The sequence below is a fragment of the Heterocephalus glaber genome, unplaced genomic scaffold, assembly GCF_053883595.1.
Source record: "Heterocephalus glaber isolate CG9 unplaced genomic scaffold, H.glaber_assembly_v1.0 deba00001593, whole genome shotgun sequence".
Taxonomy (NCBI): domain Eukaryota; kingdom Metazoa; phylum Chordata; class Mammalia; order Rodentia; family Bathyergidae; genus Heterocephalus; species Heterocephalus glaber.
In genome coordinates this window covers 13,514,360-13,531,451 of record NW_028258368.1, presented here as the reverse complement: position 1 = coordinate 13,531,451, position 17,092 = coordinate 13,514,360, and the positions used below count along the sequence as shown (strand labels likewise).

General features: G+C 35.9%; 1 protein-coding gene across 9 annotated transcripts in view; it reads left to right on the top strand.

Moving 5' to 3' along the window:
- Qki (QKI, KH domain containing RNA binding) overlaps window positions 1-17,092 on the top strand; it is a 148,107-nt gene that overhangs the window by 55,453 nt on the left and 75,562 nt on the right. The gene's annotated exons all lie outside the window — the stretch shown is intronic.

Genomic DNA, 17,092 nt, shown 5'->3' with positions numbered 1-17,092 from the left:
CCAGATCTTCTAGGCATAAAGCAGGCTATATTAGAAACTTTGAAATGTTTTTAATGTCCCTAATTTTTCCTTTTGTTAATTACTTACCAGTTTTCATTTAGGAACCAAAGAATATCAGTTACTCCATCTTGCTAACTTACTTTGGTGTTCACACTTGAGAAGCTGCTATTTGGAAATAAACTGTCATGTTGTACCAATAAAAATATGCAATTAAAAACTTGAAAATCTAAGATGTTTCTTTTGATTAAGGTTTATATGAAATTGGTCAAATGAATATGTGTGAAATCATTGGGACAGTTAGACAAATGAAGGCTCATCACTTAAGAGACTGGCTTCAGCAACATTTTGTTTTGATTGTAAAGTTCTAGACATCTTTCAAGTATATTGTTTCTGTTTCCTGTTTGTTCTGCCATTTTTTATTTTGCTAGTTTAGCAAATACATAATCTGCTTTAAATATTATTGTTAGGATAGATTATATTTGCCTAGTTTCCTCTTATCTAGTAGTATAAGATAAAATACCTTGAATTTTTATCCAGGTAAAAAGGACTGATTTTTTTTAAAAAACATAGATTTTCATTGCCAGGGATTAAAATTATTAAAAGGAGTGATTTTTAAAAAGTACATTGAAAGATCTATCAAGTGATTGATCTGTGCTATGTTGGAGCATGTGCACTGAATCACTTTAAGGAGCTTGGGAACCAACACCAAACCAACAAGGTATGCTGACTTAATCCTTTGTGCTTGTTTTCTGAGCTCTCCATCTAATTTCAGCTAAACCCTCCCGTGAGCTGTCTGGCTCTCTTTTTTTGCTCCCCACAGATGAATGATTTGGTAGCTAAGAAGTTCAAGGAAAGACCCCCTAGTGATATTAATTACCTTTCATTTTTATAACTTGTTCCTTTCAGTTGAATTTGAAGATATTTTCAGTTCTCTTTGATCATTTTTAGACGGTGTTCTTAAATATATTTTTTTTAAAAAATAGATTTTTTTTCTTTTTAAGACAGGGTCTTGCTCTTTAATTCAGGCTATCCTCGAGCTCACTATGTAGCCCAGGCTGGCCTGGAACTCTCAGCAGTCTGCTTGCCTCAGTCTCCTGAGTGCTGGGATTACAAACATGCACCACCACGCCTGGCTAAAAAAATTAGAATCTTAAACAGGGATAATCATAATCATTTAATATTTTTTTAAAATGAGCATTCCCATGAAGTTTTGGTTCCTGTGTTTGGACTAATGATAGCATTAGCATATGAGGTAGTACCATTGTAATTGCCTCAGGGACATTGAAGTCTCAACAGCTGACAATCAGTTTTCATCAGAATATTAACTTATGTCTATTAGTTAAGTCATCCTATCAATTAAGAAAATATTTATTCCTCTCTCAAGCTCCTGTTAATTGTGCAGTAATGGCCTTCTGCTCACTTCAGTCACACAGAACTCACAAAGATTAGAGCTTGGAATTGTGTGGTTAACTATCATGAATAAAGTACATTTTCTTTTGTCTTTGGCAGAAGAATAGAATGAGTAACAGGGAGGTCTGCCACCAAATTGTTTGTTTGAATCTTGATTTTGTCATGCAACAGTTTTGTGACCTTGGACAAATAAATTTCTTGGTGCTGTATAAAATGGGAGTGGTAGTGTCACATAGTCTTTTTTAGTAGTTGTGACAGTTTATTTTAAAGCCCTTACAACAGTGCATGGGACATAGTATAGACTGTGATGATTCTTGATATATTTTGTCTTAAACTATAGGGTAGTATATTTTTAGTCTTTTTTAGTACTTTTAGAATGTTAAGTAGTACTGTGAGGGAATACAACAGTATTTTCTCCCCCAGATATGGAAATGGTAAATATTTTCCCATTTTTTGACCTTTGAATATCTTATGTTATGGTAGCTTTTCTGTTTGTTTCTTCAGTGGTTAGTGCTTCCAAGTTCTGTCTTGTTCTTAACCACAATAGAAGCGGTTTACACATTTTATTTTTTCTGCTGTTGTCTGTTGAAATAACATCTTACAGATTATATGTAATGCAAGAAAATATTAAGATAAAATACCAGAAAATAAAATTTAGCTATACTTTTTCAGTACTCTGTATTTTAAATACTACAGATTGCTCGGTATGATGACCTACACCTGTAATCCCAGCAGTTTAGGAGATTGAGGCAAAAGGATTTTGAATTTGAGCCCAGCCTGGGCAACTAAGTGAAACTGTATCTCAAAAAATTGAAAAAAAAAAAATTTACAAAGTGCTGGAGAGGTAGGGCAAAGACCCTGGACTCAATCCCCAATACTGCAAACAACAACAACAAAAAACTAGATTAACATGCTTTGGATATCTGACAATAACTTGAATGGCTTTTGTATGTTTGAAATTATCCTATGTGAATTTTGTGAAGAATTTATGTTCGGCTGTATAACACAAAGAATATTTTCTGCATTCTTAATTTATATCTGCAGCACACAGTAAGTGTAAATCATATCATCTTAGTTTATGGTGTAGTTACTCTGATATATTCTTAAAATTATTAACAGTAAAAGTACATTTCAGATGCCCATTTTTGGATTGGGTCTTTAAATTTGGGAGGTCTGATTTTTTTATGTTCTTTATAGATTTGAGATAGTAGACCTTTGTCTGAGGGACCGCTGGTGAAAGCTTTTTCCCACATTGTGGGTTGTCTCTTCACACTGCTGGTGGTTTCTCTTGCTGTGCAGAAGCTTTTTAGTAAAAAGAGATCCCACTTGTTGATTGTTTGTGCTAGTTCATGGGCAACTGAGGTTTTAGTTCATAAAGTTTTTTCCTACCCCAATGCCTTCAAGAGTTCTACCTAACCTCTGTTCCAGCCGGTTCAGTGTTTCTGTTTTTATATTTAGATCTTTAATCCATTTCGATTTTAGTTTAGTGCATGGTGAGAGATACAGGTCTAGTTTTAGTCTTTGGCAAGTTGAAACCCAATTTCTCCAGCACCATTTATTAAAGAGACTGTCTTTCCTCCAGCAAGGGTATTTGGCTCCTTTGTCAAAGATGAGGTGGCTGAGTGTGTCTGAGTTGTTTCTGCATCTTCTAATCTGTTCCACTGGTCTTCATGTCTGTTTCTTTGCCAGTACCATGCTGTTTTTATCACAGTAGCTTTGTAATATAGTTTCAAGTTGGGGGTTGTAATACCCCCTGCCATGTCTTTGTTACCTAGCATTGCTTTTGCTATTCTGGGTCTCTTGTTCCAAATGAATTTTTGGATTGTTTTCTCAAGGTCTATGAAGTATACTGCTGGGATTTCAATTGGGATTGCATTGAATCTATATAGCAATTTTGGAAGTATAGCCATTTTCACTATGTTGATCCTTCCTACCCAGGAACAAGGGATGTCTTTCTCACAGAAGTAGACATGGCAAATAAACATATGAAAAAATGTTAAACATCACTGGTCGTTCGAGAGATGCAAATGAAAACAACACTGAGATTCTACCTCACTCCAGAAAGAAGGGCGGCTATCATGAAATTAACCAACAACAAATGCTGGCAGGGCTGTGGGGAAAGAGGAACCCTGCTCCACTGCTGGTGGGAGTGTAGACTGGCACAACCACTGTGGAAATCATTATGGAGATACCTCAAAGAACTGGGACTGGAAGTCCCATTTGACCCCTTTATTCCCCTGCTGGGTATCTTCCCCAAAGAATTAAAAGAATCATACCACAGTGATATAGGTGCACCCATGTTCATAGCAGCACAGTTTGTAATAGTTAAAACTTGGAAACGGCTCAAATGCCCATCAACTGGAAACTGGATCAAGAAAATGTGGTTTTTTTATTAAATGGAATACTACTCAGCCATCAAAAACAAGAAATTAGAGACATTTATTGCTAAATGGATGCACATTGAGGCGATACTCTTAAGTGAAATAAACAGGACACACGTGTAAATACCGAATAGTTTCTCTGGTGTGAGAAACTGAAAGTGTAAATAAGGACTAAAAGGTATAATAGATCATGTGAAATAGGAAGAAAAGGGGCAAAGTGGAGGGGGAAGTGGGAGGGGTAAGGGAAAGGAAAGAAGGGAATGGAATTAATATGAGAAAATGAAAAAATGGAAGCAAAGCCTTTGTAAATAGGGAGGGATGGAGGGGTTGATGGGAGGGCTGGGGAAGGGGGAAAAAATAACCAATAGAGTATGTAAAGGTGCATATCTGCAATGATGAATGTCATATCGTACACCTAAAATGTACCAATAAAAGGATATACAAAAAAAAATAGGAAAAAATTGGTAAGAGAAATGGGAGAGATTGGAGAGGTGGCTTCAGGTTGGTGAGAATAAGGACAGGGTGGTAGGGAGTAGGCAGTTTGAGGACACTGGACAAGATGGACTGAGCTGTCCCCAGAGGCTGAAGGGCCACTTTCCACCAGCCTCCTCTACTATCTGCTGCTCCTTCCTCCTAGCACCTCTGGCCCAGGAGCCCGTGCTGAGCCAGCTGGCCAATTAGTGGGTCTTCATGTGTAGAACTTGTGCCATCCCAAGGAAATAGACTCCACAGGCCTCCAAAGGTTATCTCTGCCCCTCCAGTGCTACCCGACTCCACAATGGGGGCTGCCCAGCCTTATTCCAGCCCTGTTCCCAGATTGAAGGTATTCATGGGAGGTGATAGATTCTACATTGTCATCAGTTCTGCATGGCCCCAGCTCTAGTCTTGGGTTTGGACTCCAGCTCTCCAGCTTTCTGTGTCTGCCACCAACCTTCTTCCCCGTGTCCCAACCTCTTGCATTAATTGAGCATAGCAGTGGTGCCTCCCTTGTGGGACTCTTAGAGGATTGCACACAGCACCTGGTGCATACAGCCATCGTAACATGGTAGGAACTGTTAGCTCACTTCTCCTCGGCCCCCTCGATGGTGCCCTGGGGTTTGCAGTTCAATGTCGTAGTTTGCAAAGGCCTTGGACAACTATAGTCTAGAACAGAGGTGTGTGGAATGACTGCCTGCTGCCGCTTCACACATAAGGGATGAAGGAACAATAAGAGCTGTTGTCTGTTGACTGCATGGTGGTGTTGGGGTGGCTTGTGAGCAGTGTAATACTCACATAGGCCCACAGGAAGGGTTTGCTAAACTGTTTCAGAGACAAGGAAATTGATGTTCATGCCTCTTAATTGCCCTGCCTGGGTCCCTAGGTAGAGAGTGCTGCATTCAAACCACTCCAATTGCCAACCCACTTGGTCTCTTTCCACCACCCTTCTGTGTAAGCTTAGTGTCACTCAGGTCATGGATGGCTGAAGGCCAGCAGACTAAGTTAGGAGCATTGATTCTGAAAGTAAATTGACCAGAAGGTCAGAACCAGGACACCAAGGCATGCTCAGATGAACAGAGACCAGAAGGAGGGAAGGCAAATGGCCCCAGGGACCCAAGACCTGCAGGAATGGAGGATGGGCAGATAGAGCCCCCCCCCCCCCCAGTAAAAGTAAAGTCAGAAGGTATATCATTTGTTGCTTAGCTGTTTTTTTAATAAAGAACATGACAGAGACAAAAGAAGGTATTAATGTAAGTAATAAGGTTGATTGTGGGATTTTTAAGGAGAAAACAAAGGAAAGCCATTGAACTTTAAGATTTCGGCATAGTTATCAATATTTGTTAAAACTAAGAAAGCTAGAAAATAAATCTTAATTTACCTTTAACAAAAATATGATGGCATTATTATTTACTGGTCCAAATTGTTTACTGGACTGGTGAACTCAGTGAGAATAGATTACTTTCTATGGAGTTTCCTTGTTCTTTGGTGAACATCTGACATTCATTTGGCACTAGGAAACAGTAGCTGTAAAAAGAGCGACCCCTTTAAAAAAAAAAAAAGAGTGACCCGTTAGTTCTGGTAATAAATGAAAAAAAGGGGCATAGACACCCCTCCCCCTTTTAAGATTTGATAAATAGAGAAAATTGTAAGTCTGTGTGTCTGTGCTTTTAATTCTTTTGGGAAGGTCAGTAGTATTTTAAACTGCTTGTTTTAAACAAGTAAATATGCTGCTTTAATTTTTATTCCCTTGGATTGGTATTATTTCAGCATTATCATGTGCTTACTAGCATTGACTTTTTTTTTTTTTTAATTTATATACCCAGTGGAATGAGTCTAGGTAACATCATGGAACCTGAGGGCAGAAGCTGCATTCAGAATCCATGAGACAGGCTGTGTGTGCTAGGCCTTTGAAAGCTATTAAGAACTCATTCTCTGTCCCAGCCAGTATATGGCAATGCTCATCTATATCAAGCAGACTAGACTGTACCCTCTGTTCTAAAATTGAGTATTTATTTGGTAGGGCATTGTTAGAAAGCATCTTGCAAGTGAAAAATTAGCTATTTAATGGGTAATTCTTATTTACAATGCATACTTTGAATCAAACATTGTTCTACGTATTTTATAACTGTCTTAGAAATGCTAGAACAACTTGAATATTGGATACTTTAAACTTTGATTAGGAAGACAGTATTCATATATTTGGTAAAATTTCTCTTAAGTTTATGTGATGACATGTTTGAAATTTTGTTTTATCTTAAGGATGCTAAGAAAACTAACGTGCTTTTCCTGCTCTCACCACAAAGAACTTCTGACATCAGATATATGTGAATTTCTTCTCATACACCCAGCAGTCAACCCAAGCAGTCAGTCCGAACGCACTAACTGATCATCCTATGATCCAGTTCAATTTGGATACTGGCTACTTTGAGTTAGTATCCAATTCCACAGGTTTTGAACTTAGCCTCAGAACTGTTCCACAACTCCCCAGAAGCCAAATGCAAGGCATTCTTTTGACCTGTGCTTCTGACCAACCAGCCATCAGTCAGTTGTCTCATAACCCCCTTCAGGTTTAATTAATTTGTTAGAGTGGCTCAGGAACTCAGGAAAACTTTACTTAATGTATACCCATTTGTTATAAAGAATATTAAAAGGATAACAATCATCAGATTGAAGAGAAGCATAGGCCAAGGCATGAAGGAAGAAGATGCCTCTTTGGGAGTGCCACTTTCCAGGTACCTCCATGTGGTCAGTCATCTGGAAAGTCTTCAAACCCTGACCTTTTGGTTTTTGTGGAGGCATGATTGATTTCGCGGACCCCTTCTCTCTTTCTTGAAGGTAATAGTGTTGGGCTGAAAGTCCCATCCCTCCTAATTTCAAGGTTGGGTTCCCTGGCAACCAGACCCTATCTTAAGGCTGCGCAGAAGTCCTTAGTAATCCCTCATCTCATTCGTATACAAAAAGACATCAGGAGCTGTGTTGCCAGGAAGCGAAGACCAAATACACACACACTCAACACTCAAACACACACACACACACACTCAGTATTGTACAGATTAGGTACAGTTCCCTTATCTGAAAGGAATTAAGAGTATTACAAATTCTCTCTTACAGTGTTAATCTTATAAATTGCTTACTTATGAACATCTGTTGTAATAGTATTTACCTTTGGAGACAGGTTAGTTGCTTTAGGAGTGTGACTATGAAGTGTGTGTATGCCATTGTATAATCTGGTTTACAAGGAACCTTCCTAAGTCATGGATTCTGATCATCTTTGTGGTACTTAATTCTGTGAAATTTTAGGTCATAGTGCTACAGAAGGTTGTTTCCAGTTTTTATTAGCTCCTTTCAGTAGTTAATTTATTATCTTCCAAGGCAACGGTTATGTTTTTAAATGCCTATGGTCCTTGTCCTGAAGGAACTTTAACCATGGAAAATCCCAGGATTTATAATGAAAGAAGACAGTGTGGTAGAGGATACAACAGAGGTTGGGCATTCTGCTATCGAAGTCAAGAAATAGTGGATTCTTTTGTAGGTTAAAGGTTTTATGGAACCTAGAGAGGAGGATTGAGTAGAACAGCAGTTTATCAGGCAAACAAATGGAATGACATTCTAGACAGAAGTAGGATAAACCAATGTATGTTGAGGTGTGGACACTTAGCCTGTCAAAGTGGAGGGTTTGGTGTATAGTAGAAGAAGCAGTGTTGACGCTGGAGACAAGGCTGACACCTGAAAGCTTTCAAGGCTGGCCTTGAAAGCTGTATCAAAGTCTTTATAATTTTAATTTTGAAAGCAGTACATTGACATTCTTACATTTCTAAATTATGATATTTTTGAAAGATAACTTGATAGTAGTTGGAAGAGATAGCCAGTTGTCAGGAAGTGGCCAGAGGCCCACACATAAATGATGATGTCTTGCTTAGAAGTTCTTCCTTGTGATGAGGTAAAACTAGTGTCTTTGAAATACTACTCTTCTGCTCTTTTTAAAAATTTATTTTTAATTGACACATAAGAATTATACATATTTATAGAGTGCTATTTGACATTTCAGAACATGTTTACATGATCAGGGTAATTGTTGTATCTGTTACCTCAGACCTTTATCATTCTTTGTGTTGGAGAATATTCCAAATCATCCCTCTTAGTAATTCTCTGATTTTAATTCTACTTTGGATGAAAAACAAGTATAATTTAAACTTTAGAGCCTTTGATATATTTGACAATATCTTAAAAGTGTCTGATGTACTTTTGCTACAAAACTAGTTATCTAGTAACTTTAGCCACCTTGCTCCTTTCTTTTTCTTTTGGTCAAGTGGAATATGGTACTGAATTCAGTTGCAAATATTGGCTTGTGTTTAAAAAGAAAGGAGGTCTACCTTTCTGGAAGAGGTTGTCTTTGAACATCCATAGTAGAAGAACACTAAAAAAAAAAATTCAGTTACTTGTGGTTGCTCTTTTTGTAAAATATAATAAAATTAGTTTCAGAGAAATGGAATTTTTAAGACAAAGATTTAATCTCCTTTAAAACTTTTATATGTTGGCAGATAAAGATATCCATGTAGAATGCTGATCTAAACAGGCTTAACTTCTGTATTTGCAGGCTACACGTCCAGCAGCATTGGTTTGAATAGTTGTTGATATTTCAGGATTGTGGAGTAGCTCCGTTGTGGATTCTCCTCTGCATCTGTTCTTTTCACTTTCTGTATTTTTTAAATAAAATTCATTTTAGAAATTGACTAAATTATATGTAAGAGCCATTTTGAGTTACATGTGCATTTTGGACTCAAATGGCTTAGCTTTGTTTTAAATAAAAGAGTACTAAGCAGTGCAATAAAAATTTGATGTTTCAGATTGCATAGTATCTCAAGCTACTTTACAGAGTAGAGTTACTGCTTTGCTTAACATTAATTGCTAAGAAAGATTGGAAGGTTTTGAAATTAAAAAATTCTATTAATTTTAAAGTAAAGTTTTTAAAATTTGTGAAACAGTCTTTGAAGGGTAAAAAGATGGACTCCATGAGAATAAACCTTTATTTATTAAAGTGAAATGACACTTTAAGTAACCTGTAAAACTTAAGCTAATTAACTCTGCCATAGATCTAATACCAGGATGAGTTAATTGTCCATGTCTAATGAAATGAGACATGAGCCTCAGTGAATAGGGAGAGTCCATTTTATCACTAGATTCTCTTAATGAACATTTTACAATTAAGTCTTGATTGGATTGCAGCTGGTTTAGTTAAGGGATATTTGAGCACCTTGTAGTTAGTTATGTTGTGACAACTTTTCTGTTTGAGGATTGGGTTTTGTGTTGATAAAATTGGGAGTAGAATGTTATGTCTGTGTGTATCGTTATGCTGTATGAATTTACTTTCTTTTTCAAAATGCCTTAACAAGGAATTTCAGTTGGCAAAATTTTAAAAGTCATCTTACCAACAAATTACTGGTGTGTTTTATTAACTTTGGTTGAGAACCATCCTGCTAGTTTTGTTTTTCTATTTGCTCCTTCAGTTATGAAAGACTAAATTGTTTCCTTTTTATTTAAAAATATGATTTCGATATTAAAACATGTATTGTTAACTCTTTTGACTTTAAAAACATGTTTAAATTTTAATACTTATTTATTTTTGATGCTGGAGATTGAATCCAGGACTTTGTACACACTAAACACATGCTCTACCGCTGAGCTACACCCTCAGGCTACTCCCCTTCCTCAGTTTTAAAGTCCCAGGTTGAGAAATGTTTCAAAAAGATCTTCATAATTTTTTAAAGTTAAGATTTCTGATGAATTAAAATACCTATAATGTATTATGAGTATAGAGGACTAGTCATTTCACGTGGAAAATGTTTTTAAGAATGTGAAGAAAGTTTGGTGTAATTTCACTTTTATAACTGAGTGGTTACTTACTCATTTAAGTGATGAGATCACTGATTAATAAATCACCCATTGGAATCTATATGCTTAAAGATGTGTATTATGCTTAATAATTTATGTAAAAATGTCTAAGATTTAAAAAGCATGACTTTAAAAGGAGTCACAAATGGGAAAAGCAAATACATAAGATGCTTTCATAAAATGAATTCTTAAATATGAAATTCTTCTATGACACTATAAAATAGTACTTAGTTGTACATGTACATATTGAGCTACATTGTATGTTGAAGTTGTTTTCATTATGAAGCTGTACGAGGATCATCTGTACATATTAATATAAATTTATAAAAGTGGCATTGGTTAAAGGCAGTATCAAAATTGCCTTTTAATACTATTTGAAATAATAAGCCTCTTCAGAAGAAAATTAAAATATTTATATAATGAATCTTCTTAAGATCTTAAGATTTATTAGGGGGACAAAAATGCACTCTGCATACATTAGGTTAACAAGGCTAAACTTTTTAACACGTTTATTTAATTGGTTATTAATATTGCTTTGTATCACTTCATTTTACCACCAACCTCCTACTTTGTGTTTTCTTTTAATTCTCATTTCAAAAAATAAAAAAGTTACACCTACAGAAGAGTTTTAAAAATGGTATAATGAACCAAAAAAAAAAAAGTGGTATAATGAATTCCTGTGTATCATTAACCTAGAAATTGCTGTGACTTTTTCTTTTTCTGTGTATGCATACATAGTTGATCCTCAGTTACACATTTTGTATTGTAGTTTCACTTACTTAGTAAAACTTACTTGTAACTCCAATATCAGTACTACTTGTGGCACTTTCACAGTTTTTCATGGACACGTGCAGAAGGGCCAAAAAAATTTGAGTTACCCAGATGTTCATGCTCCCAGCTGAGATAGAACAAGATGAGGTGTACTGCCTTTTTGCTTCAGCTTTTGGAGAGGAAGCAAGTGTTCTTTTCATGGTCTATTTAGTGGCTTGCATTTAGCATTTCTGTTCTTTTTGCTGGTGACTTTGTTGTTTAAAATGGCCCTTGAGCGTAGTGCTGAGGTGCTTGTCGAGTGTTGTGAAGAGCAAAAAGGCTGTACTGTACATTACAGAGAAAATACTTGTGTTAGAGAAACTTGGTTCAGGCATGAGCTACAGTCTGCTGTTTGTCCAGTGTTAATGAATTAACAGTATATGTTAAGGTGTTTGACAGAGACACAGATAAAACTGAGTTATGTACCAGTTGGTTCATGAAAATGTAACCACAGGTTCATGGGAGCCTAACCTTTTATGTTTTCAAAGATCAGTGGTTCAGTATTTAATTTGATGTTCTGATCATTTTTCATAAATAGTGAAAATTGCCCTTAGATGTCGGTGTTATCTGCATATGTGCATATATACATTTATTTTTTGGTTTTTTGGGGGGATTGAACTCGGGACCTTGCACTTACAAGGCAAGCAATAGCACCACTGAGCTAAATCCCCAGCCCCATTTATTTTTCGTTTACTGAACCTTTTGAGGGCAAGTTTCTGACACTGTGATCCTTCATCCCTATCTTGGAGTGCATTTCCTAGAACAAGGACATTTCTTTTATACATAATCAAGGTACCTTTATCAAATTTGCAAATTTAATAATGTTAACAATGTAAAATTGATACATATTCTAAGTTCTGATTTCTCTAATTATTCTCTCATTCTGAATTTTTTTTGGACTAGAATTCAGTCTGGAGCACACCTTTAGTTTAATTTGGAATAGTTCCTTAGCCTTTCATTGTCTGTCATGATTTTTGATGTGTCTTGTTATTTTCTTTTGCCTGGAGTCGGGCCACACATTTTTGTTAAGAGGGTTTTAAGAAGTAATGTGTACTTTCCTGGGTGTATCAAATTTAGAAGTTAGTTGATGGCAGTTTACTTTGTTTTTGGTGATGTAAATTTTGATTAGATGGTTAAAATGGTGTCGACCATATCTTTTCATTGTAAAATAAAGATAAGTTTTTCCCTTTTAAATTTATAACTATTTCATGAAGAAATACTTTGAAACTTTGTCTATTACTTTTCCCACCAGTCTTTCGCCTAATGCTTTTAGTATTGGTTAATGACTCCTGCCTAAATCAATTTTTTTCCATTCCCTTTACATTAGTTAACATTTAATTGTAGTAAAGATACTTTTATTCATTTCCGATAGGCTAAGATCTCTTCTATCTCTAAACCTCTGGTTGATCTTAAAATTCATGTCCCCTGACTTGATCTGTCTCCTGATTTCCTGTCTGTTTAGTATCTTTACTCACTTGGTCATGCCACTGGTGGCAGCAGTGATATTTAGATGTTCATATTAAAGGCTAAAGCATACTGAGCTATGATTTAGGCACTGCTTATCATCATTCCATGTGTATTAACTCATTTAATCCTTAAATACCCCATGCCATAGTACTGTAATTAACTGTAATTTTATAAATGAGGAAATGGAGACATAGATAAAAGAAATTTCTCTAACTTGTGAGTTCTTTAGGCAACCCAGGCTGGCTTGTGTGCCTTAATTTCCCATATTGTGCCTTACCTCAAAAGTCTTCTCATGTCCTATTTCTGTTTTTCCTCCCTGTCTCCCCCAGCAACCAGAGTGAATTTTAAAAATACTCCTCCAAATGTATTTCCATGTGTTTAGTAATAGCTCTTTACTATAGCTAACAAAGAATGATGTGGTCTGTGGCTTGCTGCCTTCTGTCTTCTTTGACTCTTTTTGAGCTGTCTTATCTTTTGATTTCTTTGCCTTTTTTTTTTCCAGTGCCAGGGATTGAACTCAGAACCTTGTGCTTGCAAGGCAGGTGTGGCACCACCCTTTTGATTTCTTGAACAACATACAGCTGCTGTCATGTAATACTTTAGTCTTAACTTTTCCCTATGCCTGGAATACTCTTCCCCTGATAACTGTGTAACTTTATCCTTCACTTCAATTCAGACTTCTGTTCAATCTCACTATTCAGAGATACTTTTTGTATTACCAGTTGACCACAGAAATAGCAAGACTGATGCCGCTCCACTACTCTTTTGCCTTTCACTCTTACATATTTTTATCTAATCCATCAGTATCATGTCATGTTCTACATATTAGTTTTTGTTAGCCCCTGCTTAAGCTGTAAGGATTGGGGGCTCTCTGTCTGTTTGAGAACACAGTTGTGGCTTGCTGTGTGGTTGGTTCTCAGTAACTGTGTGTTGACTTGAAGAATGTGTCCTTTAATTTTGGATAAAGAAATGGTCAGTTGGAAACTTTCATTATGTTTGTGGATTGTTAATGTTATTCTTGAAGGTACATACCTTCCCCATTAGTTCATAGACATTTGCCATTTTGTACTCATTATAGCTTAATTTATTCAATTAGATCTTTTCTTTCGTATTTTTTTAAGGCAGGGTCTGCCTAAGTTGCCAGAATGGCCTTGAACTCACGATCCTCCCAGCCTCCTGAATGTAGTACTGGGATTACAAGGATGTCCCATCATGTAGGCTCTATTCAATTAAATCTCTTTAAAAGTTATTTTATTCTATAGAGTAGGATGAGAAAATCTACTCTTAATTCTGTACTCTCACATTCCATTTTTACCCTCTAATAAAACTGTCACAAAATTCTGAAATTACGGTTTTTGGTTAATTGTATAGTTTATGTTTTTAAGTGTGAAAAATTCATAATTTAAAAATTCTTATTTTAGTAGCATTTTTCTTTATAATTTAAAGTTAAAAAAATTTTTTTTGGTATGTGATTTAGTATTGGGAGGAATTGACTCTTACTGTGTAGATAAGAATTTGTCCAGTTGGTTCTGTTTTACCTAGATCTGCTATATTTATCACCTAATGATCTAGGGGAGATATTATTTATACTGGTATTTCTAAATCATACTGCATCATATTTTGGTAACATGCTAAGTTTTTGTTTTCAGTATAGTTCTTTGGAAGGGTGTTACTAATTTAAGCTTTGATGTAGCCAGGACAACTTCAGGTATATTCATTGTTTAGGTCCGTTTATTAATACCATCTCCATTTACTTTCAGAGCATCATGCTTTGGATGACAAATGACATGGTCATCCTGAAATTTGAGCATTGGTTTGGTGTTCATATAGTGTGCTTTTATGTAACATTAACATCATTGTTAAATCTATTTTCTTACTATAGTCATGGGATTTGTTACATAATTATATTGTGAGTTTTATGAAGTTTTTGATATAAAAATTAAAATATTGTCTTAAATAGGTCTGTTTCAGAATTTTGCTATTAGAATAACTAAATTTTGTATGATGTTGTGCTTAGAGAAAATAAATTATCGAACAATATTTAAGTCAGGGGATCATTTTGTCCTTAAGTACTTGATTGCTTGTTTGTTCATAGAATTTCATTTGTGTTCTTTAGTATTGCTTTACTACCAGTAGAAATGGCAAAAAAAAAATTGTGAGCAGCATATTTGGCTTCATCCTACTCTCAATTATTTAACAAATTTGCACAGTTGTGCAGCTCAGTATCTTCTGGTTTAGTGTTTGCACTGTTGCTTCTCCACTGCTGAACTGCACTGTGGTTAGTTTTGCCTATACTGCTGTAGAGATCTTACAATTGCTTTTATTCCCTAAAATCTGCACAATTTCTATTTGTCTTTAAGTTGTTCATTTTTTTGGTTATTACTCATATCTCTGTGTGTGTGTTTGTGTGTGTGTGTGTGTGCGCGCGCACGTGCATGGGCGGGCGCATGCAGGAAATATGTAAGGTTCTAGCACTTTGTACAGTAAATAAAATACAGTTCTGATTAATGAACTATTTCTATTACCTAATTTTCTTTACATTTTAAATTTGATTATTTAAGCTGTAGATAATTTATCCAATAAAAATAATTGCACCTGTCAAGTTTTAGCATATCCATTTTGTATATGACACTTTGCTTTTTACCGATTGATGAGAAAAAGCCTAAGATTTTTGTTATCAGGGCTGTGTCAACCACTTGTTCAGATTGTTTCATGTATCTTAAAACATAAGCAGGAACTTGTAGCTGTTTAAAAGCATCTCACAATGCATTGCTTTGGAACTTAAAATGTTATTTTTGGCAGGTTATAATTATCAACAAAAAATAATGAAGTCACCATAAAAACAGTACATATAGTTATGTTTAGGGCATTATACATGTAGATTGAAGAGTTTTTAAATGAAAGTTTTTATATATGTTTGACACCATGTCAGGAAATAAGCATTGATGATTATCTTAATCAGAATGCTGATAAAGAGTGGAGCATTCTATTGTAGCAAGGTAGAGGTAGAGGGGATATGTAAATGCACTAGAATGATCTTTCATGTCATAGAGGATACCTTATAGGAACCTCAGGGACTTGCTACCCTGAAACTTCTTACTTTAACTCAGACTTTAAGCCTTTGGTTTGTTTAGTTAGAAATTAGTTCCCCTCCCATTAAGTTTATTGGTACATTTTAGGTATAAAATACAGTTACATTCATCATTGGGATCTTGTACCTTTACACGACGTATCTTGGTTCTAATTTTTTTCCCATTCCCCTGCCCTCCTTTCACCCCCTCTACCCTTCCCTATTTACAAAGACTTTGTTTCCATTTTTTTCCTTTTCTCATATTCATTTCCCTTCTTTCCATTCCCCTACCCCCTCCCACTTCCCCTACTCCTTTAGACTTTTTCTTCCTATTATACAATATCAGTTATACATTTTGATTCTTATTTACACTTTGAGTTTTTCACACCAGAGAAACTATTCGGTATTTACACGTGTGTCCTATTTATTTCACTTAAAAGTATGGCCTTAGTGTGCATCCACTTAGCTATAAATGTCTCTAGTTTCTCGTTCTTTATGGCTGATTAGTACTCCATTTTATAAACCACATCTTCTTTATCCAGTCTCCAGTTGATGGGCAGTTGGACTGTTTCCAAGTTTTTTAGCTATTACAAACTGCCGCTATAAACATGGGTGTCCATATATCACTGTGGTATGATTCTTTTAATTCTTTTGGGAAGATAACCAGCGGAGGAATAGCTGGGCCAAATGGGACTTGTAATCCTACTTGTTTGAAGTATCTCCATATTGATTTCCACAGTAGTTGCACCAGTCTATACTCCCACCAACAATGGAGAAGGGTTCCTTTCTCCCCACAACCCTGCCAACATTTGTTATTGGCTTATTTCTTGATAGCAGCCATTTTTCTGGGATGAGGTGGAATCTCAGTGTTGTTTTCATCTGCATCTCTCAAATAACCAGTGTTGTTGAACATTTTTTCATATGTTTATTTGCTGATTTACTTCTTTGTCTGAGAAATGTCTGTTTCAGATGCCAATTTTTGAATTGGGCCTTTATATTTGGGGGGGTCTGATTTTTTTTTTTTTTAGTTCTTTATATATTCTAGATAGTAGACCTGTGTCTGAGGAACAGCTGGTAAAGTTTTTTTCCCACATTGTAGGTTGTTTCTTAACTCTGTTGGTGGTTTCTCTTGCAGTGCAGAAAGCTTTTTAAAAAGATGAGATCCCAGTTGTTGATTCTTTGTGCTAGTTCCCGTGCTACTGAGGATTTGTTCATAAAGTCTTTTCCTAATGCCAGTGTCTTCAAGAGTTCTACCTAACTTATCTTCCAGCAAGTGTAGTGTTTGTGTTTTGTTTGTTTGTTTGTTTTTGGTACCAAGGATTGAACTCAGGTCTTTGAGCTTGAGAGGCAGGAGGCAGAACCACTGAGCTGAATCCCCGGCCCTAGTGTTTTTGTTTTAATATTTAGATTTTTAATCCACTTCGATTTTAGTTTAGTGCATAGTGAAAGATAGGGGTCTAGTTTTAATCTTCGGCAGGTTGAAATCCAGTTTTTCCAACACCATTTATTAAAGAGGTTATCTTTCCTCCAGTGAGGATGTTTGGCTCCTTTGTCAAAGATGAGGTGGCTGAGTATATCTGGAGTT